This window comes from Miscanthus floridulus, chromosome 1 (assembly GCF_019320115.1).
Source record: "Miscanthus floridulus cultivar M001 chromosome 1, ASM1932011v1, whole genome shotgun sequence".
Taxonomy (NCBI): domain Eukaryota; kingdom Viridiplantae; phylum Streptophyta; class Magnoliopsida; order Poales; family Poaceae; genus Miscanthus; species Miscanthus floridulus.
Window position 1 is genome coordinate 88,010,246 of NC_089580.1, and position 10,880 is coordinate 88,021,125.

The following is a 10,880-nucleotide window of genomic DNA, read 5'->3' on the forward strand; positions in this document are numbered from 1 at the left end:
TATCTCCTTTCCTACCTTGCCGGCGCGCGCGATGGCGCGCGTGATGGGCTAGTTGATATGAAGACATGATGTGATCTGAGGGACCGTTGTTTCCTGCCTTAAAATGCTACTAGAATTCTTTCAAAATGGTTGTTTTTTTGTCAATTTTGGGTATATCGGGCAAAATCCGAATCTGAGCTCAACCGAAAATTCTAGTAATAGGCCAAAATCGGGTAGTAATTTCTAATATCCGAACTTTTAATTACTCGATCAGAATTTTTCAAGTAACCTGAATGCCCAGCCCTAGTTCTCATGATCAAACATGGGCTTCCACTTTTGATGCTTCTAGAACCCAAGTAACATGACCTATTGGGCCTGCTTGGTTCTAGTCTGGCATCCGTTTGCATGGAGGCTATACCTTATTTTTGGAAAAAAGTCCATTTTATCTTTCTAAACCTTAGATTTTATTTTAAAACAAGACATCTTACCCCTAAACTACAAAACTATTCAAATTATCTCTGTATCCTGTTTTGAAGTAGCTTTGAAGTTTTCAGTTAAAAAAAATCTAGCAAATACTCCAACCATTGCATTCTATTAGGCGAGTGATATTTACACGGCATGCAATGGTACTGAAGAGTCCAAGGGGTTGAGAATTTTCCTCGCAAAAAAGGGGTTGACAATAATAAGCCTCACATGACGCTAAGAGCATCTCAAGAGTCTTTTTTAAATTCACTCTCTAAATTATCATTTTGAGAGTCAGTTGAACAAAAATTGCTCTCTATATTTTTTCATCCTCCAACAGTTTCTCTATATCTTGTACGCACTCTAGAAAGCCCGTCCAGCACTTTATTTTTGACTAGCAAGAAATTTTGAAGAGAAAATTAGCTGGAGATCTAATTAAAAAAAGATATTGAAGGGTATTTTTAAATCAAAATCTCTATTTAGCTGGAGCATTGTTTGCATGTTGTAGTTAAGGCGTTGTTCATATTTGTGGGATGGATCTCTAACCATTTTGTGGCGAGTTGTGCCCCTGCGGAGCCGGTGAGGGGAGTTACTCCTAGCACAACGATAGACACTCTATTTTGGTATTCGGTTTTCTACCTCTCACGGTTGTCCCTAGCAGCCAGCTCAATAACTGATGCCACACCTACAATGCCCCTGTCTAAAGCTTCAGTCCCAAAGTATGAGAAGTCATGAATTATGTATCCATTGATGCCAAGCTCATTCAGACACGTTCTCATAGAGCTAACATTTCTCTTAGCAGTTCTTGCATTTAGCACCATCGTTCCTCAAGCGCTAATTTCAATGATCTCTTGAGGTCCATCCCATTTTGAAGGAATGTTGAAGGATATATGACAATGAAATCCCTCTCCAGCTCCCGCGATAATAGTATGATGGCTAATGTCAATAACGCCGAGAAACCAAAGTGTACTTTGAGCTATATAATCGGCTCAATCATTTAAGTTAAATTACAAAAATGTGTTTGGATGAAATAGAATATATGTTAGATTGAGCGTAAGAAAAGATTTGGCGCAAATAGAATATACCTACTATGGTCACAAAAGGGAACCGTGCCGGCTGCAAATTTGGCGCAAACAGCGTAGCTCTAGAGAGGAGTCCAGGTGCCTGAGGAGGAAGTTAGGGACCTTGCATGACCGATCATGAACACACAAGTTATGTTTCTAATAGTAGTCAGAATTTGGTTCCATTAATTTGGTTCACCCTTCATGATATATACTTTCCAAAATATTAGCACATCATGGTAACTGATCGAACTAGAAAGTAGCTTTAGATTTATTTAAATAAGATACAATAATCACAATCGCAATGCTGATATTTACATGCTTTTTTCCCAGTTTACATCATGTTTATAGGAAGGTTGAAAACAATACACTAGCAAATTATTGGGGTTTAGGGTTTATAGCAATACACTAGCATAACTGATTTGTTAACACATGCTCAAACAAACATTTCATAACTCTAACTCTACATCACATTATCTGTTTAACGTCACATTCGAATATATCTACAACATAATCACATTCTCATAGTGAATCGAAGGAGAGGATGTAGGTTGGGAACTTTACTAAAAGTTGACGAAGAGGATGTGGGCGGCGACGCTCCTAGGGCTGATGACGAGGATGACACGGTGGATGGGTATGATGGGGACAACGTGCGGCGAATGGGGACGGGGACCGTGCATGACGGATGGGGACATGGGCGACGCGATGGATGGGGATGACGGGGTCAGAGCCAACGGGAACACTCTTAGGTCTCGTGCAATCGGCGTGGATGCAGAAGGCGGTGCGAGGGAGATGAAAAGTTAGTGCTAGGGAGACAGATCAAATGGCGAGGAACAAAAATTTCCAGTATATAGGGAAAAGGACATCACTGCCGGTTCTTTTCTTGAACCAGCAGTGTTGTTCCCGTATCACTGCTGGTTTAGTTATGAAACTTATAGGGATGATCACAGATCACTGCCGGTTCAATAGCAACCGACAATGATGACCCCTTGATCACTGCCGGTTTAGTTTGTAGCTAGCAGTGATACACCTCTATCACCCCGGTTTATGTTCTAATCCGGCAATGATATGTGGTCCAAGACTTCATTTGCTTGGTCTAACCAGTGGATGGGCCAATCATCCCCAATCTCCTGTCCTTGTCTCCCATTGTCGCAGCTAGTTTTGCTGAAAAGGGAGGTGCCCTCGCTGTGTAGATGGTGTCCCCATCTAGGTCCTCGGCCTCGCATGTAGTTCATGAGCGACTAGGCCAGAGCTCCCTCTTATTACGTGCGGCGAGTGTAAGCACAAGACTGTGTTGGAGTACAGAGTGAAGGAGGAATGTCCCAACTGTGGCCTCATCTTCTACAAGTGTCTAGATCGCAATGTGAGGTCTTTTTGGCTGTGTTTTTTTTATGATTTGTAGCCATTTTTGTGATGATTCTGATTCAAAGTTGTTGATTTGGTGTTCTAATTTTAGTGGGATGGTAGTGGATGTCTCGGCTGGTACTAGAGGAAGCATATGTTAAGCATGTGCAAAAATTGACTAGAGGCTGATGAGAGTGCACCTGCGCATTAAGAGGTGAATTAGAAGAAGCCCGTCGATGAAAAACCAACGAAAAAATTTCTCTTTTAGTTGGAATTAGACGCAAATTCCTTATTTTGTTGAATTGCATTGTAGGTTGAGTTTCTTTAGTGCTATTTGGGATTGACTACATTGTATCAAGGCTTTAAATATTCAAGTTTGTAGCTAGAATGATTCAAAATAATTCTAAAAATTATGAAACACTTCGGTGCAATTAGTAAAATGACCGACAATGATGCTACACACATGCAATAATCAATTTAAACTATAGTCATTAGGGAATCATTTGAAAACTACAAAACAGTATGAAGACTACAAACATATTACAACATTTTACCAACTAGAGTGTTGTTACAATCAAAGTCTACAAACACATTACAATATAAGCACCTCACAAACATTCTAATAGAACCCGAGTGGGGTCTCAGAGGTGCAAGAGCATGCCGGAGGCGGTGGAGAGAGCCAACCGGGGTGCAAAAGGGTTTGTAGCCCGTGATGTGCAAGGTGGTCGATGCTAACTCAACTCAAACTAACAACCATTAGATTCATGATGAGCAACTCCACCCCGCTAACTCAATGCAGTGTTGGTATTTCTTATGTTTATTGGATAATTCCACAAGCACACAGAATATACCGCTGTAGCACTTCACCCGGGAGTATTCCAAGGTATTGTTATTTATTTTTATTCCAAGGGAAAGTGGTAGCTAGGAATGATAATAAAAGAGAGATCCTTATATACCACAACTTAGCATCAACTAGTATAGGGGGGTAAACGAAATATGGTAGAAAGGGATGATGATGAAACAAGCCAAGATAAAGATAACCCCTATGCTCTTTATTCTTGTTATGGATGTATTAAATCAGATGTTCACAAGGGCTGCTGAAGTGGGGCTGCTACAACCTTTATCAAGGAGGCCTATCCAGCATAGAATCTCCCTATATGCCAATGATGTAGCCATCTTCCTTCAGCCTAACTCAGCAGATATCAACTTGTCCTTACAGCTACTGGATTTATTTGGTGATGCTTCTGGCCTTAGGACCAATGTTCAAAAAAGTAATGTGCTGCCAATCCATTGTGTTGAGGAAAATTTGGACCTTATTCAGAATTTGTTGCCCTATGAGATGCTGGATTTCCCTTGCAAATATTTGGGTCTGCCACTGACCATCAAGAAGCTGACTAAGCAGCAGGTCCAACCCATCATCGACAAAATTGCAGATCAGCTTCCTAGGTGGAAGGCTGATTTGTTGACCAGAGCGGGCAGAGTTATTCAAGTGCAGTATGTTCTCACAGGAATCTTGATTTATGTGGCCATGGCAACAGATCTCCCACCTTGGGCTCTCAAAGTAATTGACAAGATCAGAAGGGCCTTCTTGTGGAGAGGTCGAAAAGAGGCAAAGGGTGGTCACTGTCTCATTGCCTAGCCTAGAGTTTGCCGCTCACGTGAACTTGGTGGCCTTGGGATTGCTGATCTAAAGGCTTTGAGTATTGCTTTAAAAGCGCGATGGCCGTGGCTCAAGCGGAGTGAGCCCAACAAACCATGGGCAAATCTACCTATCCAAGTCAGTACAGAGGTAGCTGGCCTCATCTCCGTGGCTGTAATAACTGAAGTTGGAAATGGATCTAATACACTCTTTTGGAAGGACAAATGGATAAGTGGCAAAAGTCTCCAGGACATCGCACCTCTAATATATGCATTGGTTCCTAAAAGAAGGTCAAGTACACGTACTATGGCGGAAGCTCTAATGGGGGAAAAATGGATAGAGGACATACAGGGTGAGATCGGTTCTACTGCCTTATTCTAGTATCTTCACTCAGATATTCTGAATGCTGTGGAGCTAAATGAGGAAGTTCCTGATAAGCACATCTGGAGGCTATCTGCTTTAGGAAAATATACAGCAAAGAGCGCCTATGATACGCTCTTTCAGGGTGCAGTCGCCTTTGAACCTTATGAAAGAGTATGGAAATCTTGGGCTCCACCCAAATGCAAATTTTTCATGTGGCTTGTCGCTCATAATAGATGCTGGACAGCGGACAGATTGGCAAAGAGGGGGCTCCCTCACCCAGATCAGTGCCTTCTATGTGATCAAGAGGAGGAGGACATTCACCATCTTCTTGTGGGCTGTGTTTTCTCAAGAGACTTCTGGTTCTCCCTCCTATCTCTCTTTGGTTTCGCAGCACTTGCTCCTCAGCCTTCCGACCAATCCTTTGATAATTGGTGGAGAAAAGTTGACAGTGCTGCTAGTGGAGACTTTAGGTTGGGATTGAACTCTCTAGTCATTCTAGGAGCCTAGAGTATCTAGCGGCATAGAAATGATTGTGTCTTTAATGGGGCAACCCCAAATGTTAATTTGGCTCTGGCTTTGGCTAGGGAGGAGGCGCATTGGTGGAGCATGGCAGGAGCCAAGGGACTTTCCATGCTCACCGCTGGAGGTTCAGCCTAAACGACTGATGTAGGGTCGTCTTTTTGGTCTATCTTAACTGGTGATCTAGTGTCTGTGTAATGGCAAGGGGTGTGTGTGGGGTTTGGGTCTATGTATGACTCTTTTTTCTTCTATTAATACAATGATACGCAGTTCTCCTGTGTGTCCGAGAAAAAAAATAAAGATAAATAAGATAACTAGTAAGTATAGCTAGGTGGGAGGACAATGGGAGAGTATAGGACTCCTATGTTTCTAACTCTACTCCTGAAAACTTAACTAAATCACACATTCGAGACACACAGATTGATACCTCACAACAAGTATGCTAGGCGATAGGCGAGACAATAGGGGATGAAACCCTATCCGAAGCGGCTACCTTTTTATGGGGCCCCTACCTTTTAAGAACTTGCCTACAACATGTGTATTGGCGGTCCTTAACTCACATTTTTACTGCCAACAATTATATAAAATCCATCCAAAAAAACACCAAACTTAGTAAAAAGGGTCTTACACTAACATATTCCATGAGTTTTGGTGAGTTGATCATTTTCAGGACATATCCATGGAAAACAAAGGAAAACATACCAAAAGGCACAATCCAGAGAAGCATAAAGCAGACCTTGCGCAAAGGAACCAAGAAAAGGCTCACTCAACCAAAGAAATTGGGCTAAGCACCGACGTAGTAGAGGTCCAGGGCTAGCCAAGAACCCACCAGAGCAAGGCAGTGGCTAGGCACGCCAGCCAGGGTGCGGCCGCACCCCAACCTAGCCCGTTTGGCCCCAGCTTTGGTCGGTTGACACATACCGCCTTGCTCAATGTCGGTGTCATGGTGCTTGCTAGGTTCAATGTACCTAAATGACGGTTTGAGGTTGGTTTGCTCGTTCCATATGGGGATCAAGCATATTTCCAAGGATCCCCTTCTCTCTACCTATAAATGGAGGACCTCTCCCCCTTATTCCAACAACACACCAAGGGAAAGAGCACCACACTTGAGCATCACTCCAAGGCTTAGGCCATAGCTAGTAGAGTTAGTTGGGAGAGATGTGAGGGAGAGTATGGGGAAGAGTCGGACTTGTCGGTATCTCCCCGAGCTTGTACCTCGACAAACACATGTGCTTCAATGGGTTCTCCCGCTAAGTAAGTGTTCGTGGTTCTTATGGTTATAAGTCTTTTGATTAGTTAATCTTTACTCTTACTTGTTTGCGGGTTCATCGTCCGTTCTCGTAGTGGATACTCTAGTAAAGGGCCCTGATAAAGACGAATAACCCTACGCAGTGCTAGAGTAGTAGTCGATAGCATAGACGTGGTGTCTAGGCTAGAGGCAACCTTTGTTTGCCTCATGCCCTATGGTTGAGGGGTAGGCGGTAGGTGGTGACAGCCCTGTCTGTCCCTCGTAATCCCCCACGTCCGGGTATGGTGTAGAGCTGTAGACCGGCATCGACTGGCAGACCAGTTGCAACCTGGTGCCCAAAGTAAACAAGTGGAAGTAGAGTTTATATTTCCATAAGACCCAAAAGCCATAGGAGTCCTTCTCTACCCTTTCCAACTTTACCCCTTGTGTTGTCCTTGGATGAACTAGCTAGAAGAAATACCTCCGTTCCCTATGGAAAATACAATACCCTGAATACTTTCGGGTGAAAGCTACAACAGTAATTCTGTGCGCTTGCAGAATCTTTCTGTGTGCGTTAAGAAATATCAACAAGCTTTCTGGAGCCGTTGCTGAGGAATGGTTACTATTTTCTTCGAACCTAGTTCATCCTCATATCTATATCTTTTATCTTTTCTTTTATAAAAAAACAAAAATATTTCTTTTATCCTTTTATCATGAAGCCAACTTCAAATTCAAATCTGTCCGCTTCAGAGGGGGAGTTCCTTGAGCCATCACCGGTTTCAAAACCAAACCATTCATCTAGTTGTGAACTGCACCCTAGTTTAAAAGCTATGGTTCGAGCACAACCCTTCTCAGGGCATGACAATGAAGACCCTTGCCAGCACCAGCAAGAGTTTGAGGAAATGTGTTCATGCCTAACATTCCTGGCATGACACAAGAAACTTTAAAGTGGAAATTGTTTCCATTTTCTCTCACGGAGAAGGCAAAACAATGGTACACACATGCCGTAGGAAGTACGAATGGGGATTTGGGAAGAACTTAAAGACATGTTTTGCCTTGCATTCTTCCCTATGTCCCATATTGACTCCCTACCAAGGGCAATCCTTGATTTAGAGTAGTATGAGAGGGAATCTATAGGTACAATCTGGGCCAGGTTTTCAATGTTAATACATGTCGGCCTAGACTTGTCTTTACCCGATAGCGTGCTGTTGCATCTCTTTTGTTCGGGTCTCGACATAGAAGCTGCCCTATACCTTGACATGACCAGGGAAGGGTCATTTACACATAAAACTATGATGGAACAAAAGAAAATCCTTGCTCACATCCTAGAAAAACATGCTTCTTCCATCGTAGAACCCAAACACCTCCAAAAGAAGGGCATGTCAAGCTTTGAGGAGCCCTCATCAGCTGAATCCAAACTTGTTCCATCCTTAGATTCGACTATTGAGCCCTCACCTAAACCACAAACACCGAAGGAAAGAGTGATTCATCCTTCAGAGTTCGCAATTGAATTCAAGGATTATGGTAATACCTCGAAACACTCGTGGCACGAAAAGCACATAAAGGAAGTTTTCACTAAAGTAGAACCATCAAAGGAATGGTTGATGGAAGTGAAACGTTCTTTTGAAGCAATTTAGATTCTTTCACCTTCCACTACCATACCTTGTTCATTAAAGGGGACTGCCATAGAAGCCCTACACAACCCCATAGTCGGGACTAGCATCATGTCAGAATTTCTAGCGAAAAACCTTTTGGGTAACATGCCGCTAGTCCCGACCAATAAAAACTTTTCAAAAATCCCTTAGGACTAATCTTTGAGTGTTGTGGGATTGCTAGGTCCATGCCAACCGTAATAGATAAAACCGAGGTTCACCTAGACTTCCATATCTATGCCATCCTTGAATTTGAGCTTCTCATAGGCTACCCTTTGGAAATTCTTTTTCAAGAAAAACCTTCCCAATGGAGCCTAAATGACCCATTCAAGGAGGTGAAGTTCATTTCCCCATTCGTTTTACCTAGGATTTCTAGTCAAACTGAACATCCATCGCCAACCTCACTCGAACCAAAACCATGTCCCTCTGGCCATCAAAGCGTTGCTCTCGATAGTGGTCGAGATTTAGTGTTGATCCTGCATGATATATCTCTTAAGAACAAAAAGTTCTATGCCACGGATAATCCTCCAGCACTGACTCTGGAGACCAAGAAGGATTCCGCTAATGAGCATGAAAGTTTCTCTTTTGAGACCCTTCATGTTTCATGCTCATGTTTGGAGTCTCCAGAGTTTGTTGTGCTTAGTGCTGCTTGCTGCTATGAGGAAGACAACCACCCATCACTCCTTGTTTCCAAACTTTTTAGGAGGATGGTTGTAGATGTCTTCGTTTATCACAAATACTACAAATCTCGTAGTAGCACTATGGTACTAACCTTGCAGCTTGAATAATAATGCTCAAATGTTTGGTGGTAAAGCTAGGAACTATACCACCATTTACCCACGGTCGAGTTTAAGACCATAAATTAAGCACCGCCCGGAGATACCCCAGATTATCTTAAAAAACATTTCTCCTTCAATAAAAGCAAGAGCATGTTGTCAAGTTAGTATGAACCTTCGGGTATTCTTGGTTACTAGCCTTTTTAGGAAGAGATCAAGAAGAGGGGACGTACAATACTTGAGAACATGAGGAGCTGCATCAACCATACACGTCAATGTTCTTTGGTGATGGAACACACTCAAGAGGATGCCCTGACTCTACACACTTGACTTTTACACAAAAGTCCAAGTGTGGCGGAGGATGGTGAGAGTCTCACTACAAGTTCCATCCATACCAAAGGCCATCCAAAAAATGATGTAGCCTTGTCTTGCTAAAGAAAAAAAGAGAGAGAAAGGTGAAAAAACAAAGAGAAAAGAAAATAATATAAAAAAGGGAGAGAAATGATATATATAGAAAAAAGAGAAGAGCATTCTCCTCTCCTAGACCTTTGCTATCACTAAGGTCCATGGTCCACGCACACTAGTTGTGTGTGTGTCCTAGCCTTGGTGATAACCTGAGATGAACCATATACAAGCCACCGTTGTAGCAACTTTAAAATCTTCATCCACATTTGCTGCCGGTAAATACACTCAGGTATGCAAAGGTAAATAAATAATCACCAAACTCTTCTACTCATATTTGTCTTCATAAGAACACAACTTGATCATGTGAGTTCATGCTTCCCTTGTTTATGTTGTAAGCTCTGGTTTGGGTGTACTAAGCTAATACATCCATAGGCCTTTTTAAATTAAGCATGGTTCTTAGGTTAACATGGCCTTCTTTAATAAAAAAAATTAACTTGATGTTGAATTTTGATTAATAAACTTTGAGTAATTACTTTTATAAACAATGGGGGTAACTCATGTTGGAGATGAATCGAGGCTAGGATTATTTTGCAAACTTTACATTAGCCTTGCTTGAGTATACAAAGTCTGGTGAACAAATAAATAAAAAATAGAAAAATAAATTAATATATAATAATACTATTAATAAAATAAAAAATAAATAATAAATAAAATTTTAGGCTGCCCAACGTTTTGCGCTGGTAGAGCCATTATTTGTTTCCATTTTTGTTTCTTTATCAAATGAACAGGTACAAAAATAAGTGTGGGGGAGATCTCTCAAGCACAACTAATACACATTCGAGATCTCCTACCACCATGTTGCACAACACTGAATGTTCCAACTTGCAAAAGGACGAAATAGATGACTCCAGAGAGGATTGGTGAAAGCCCTAGTTTGGTTTTGGATAAGTGATGAAACCTTTGCACTAACCTTTGTCATGAGTTATGACATGAGCTAGGTTGGTGCAATCCAAGTAAGGAGCATGATGGCACTCAAATGGTGATGTTGATCACATGAAATAATGAAGATGGCCACATGTGATGTTGATCAAGTGCTCAACTTGGAAAAGAAGAAAGAGAAAAACAAAACCCTATGGAGATCAAGGCAAAGGTATAAATAAAGGTTTTGTTTCTATGATCAAGACACTATAGAGAGTGTGATCACATTTAGGGTAGATGGTCGTACTATTAAGAGGGGTTCTTAACTAGACAATTTGGTCATCTAGTGCCACTAGGTGTTGGACTTCATGCATTGCATTTAGGCCTAGTGCACATCAGAGAGCAAGCAAAAATATTTATTGAAAATGTTTTGAGAAATGCTAACTTGGCTCTAACATGTTTTGAGAAAACACTTTGAGAGTTAGCATCGCTTGCGGGGAGTAGCTTGAGTTGCCAAGGATCAAATCACAAAAA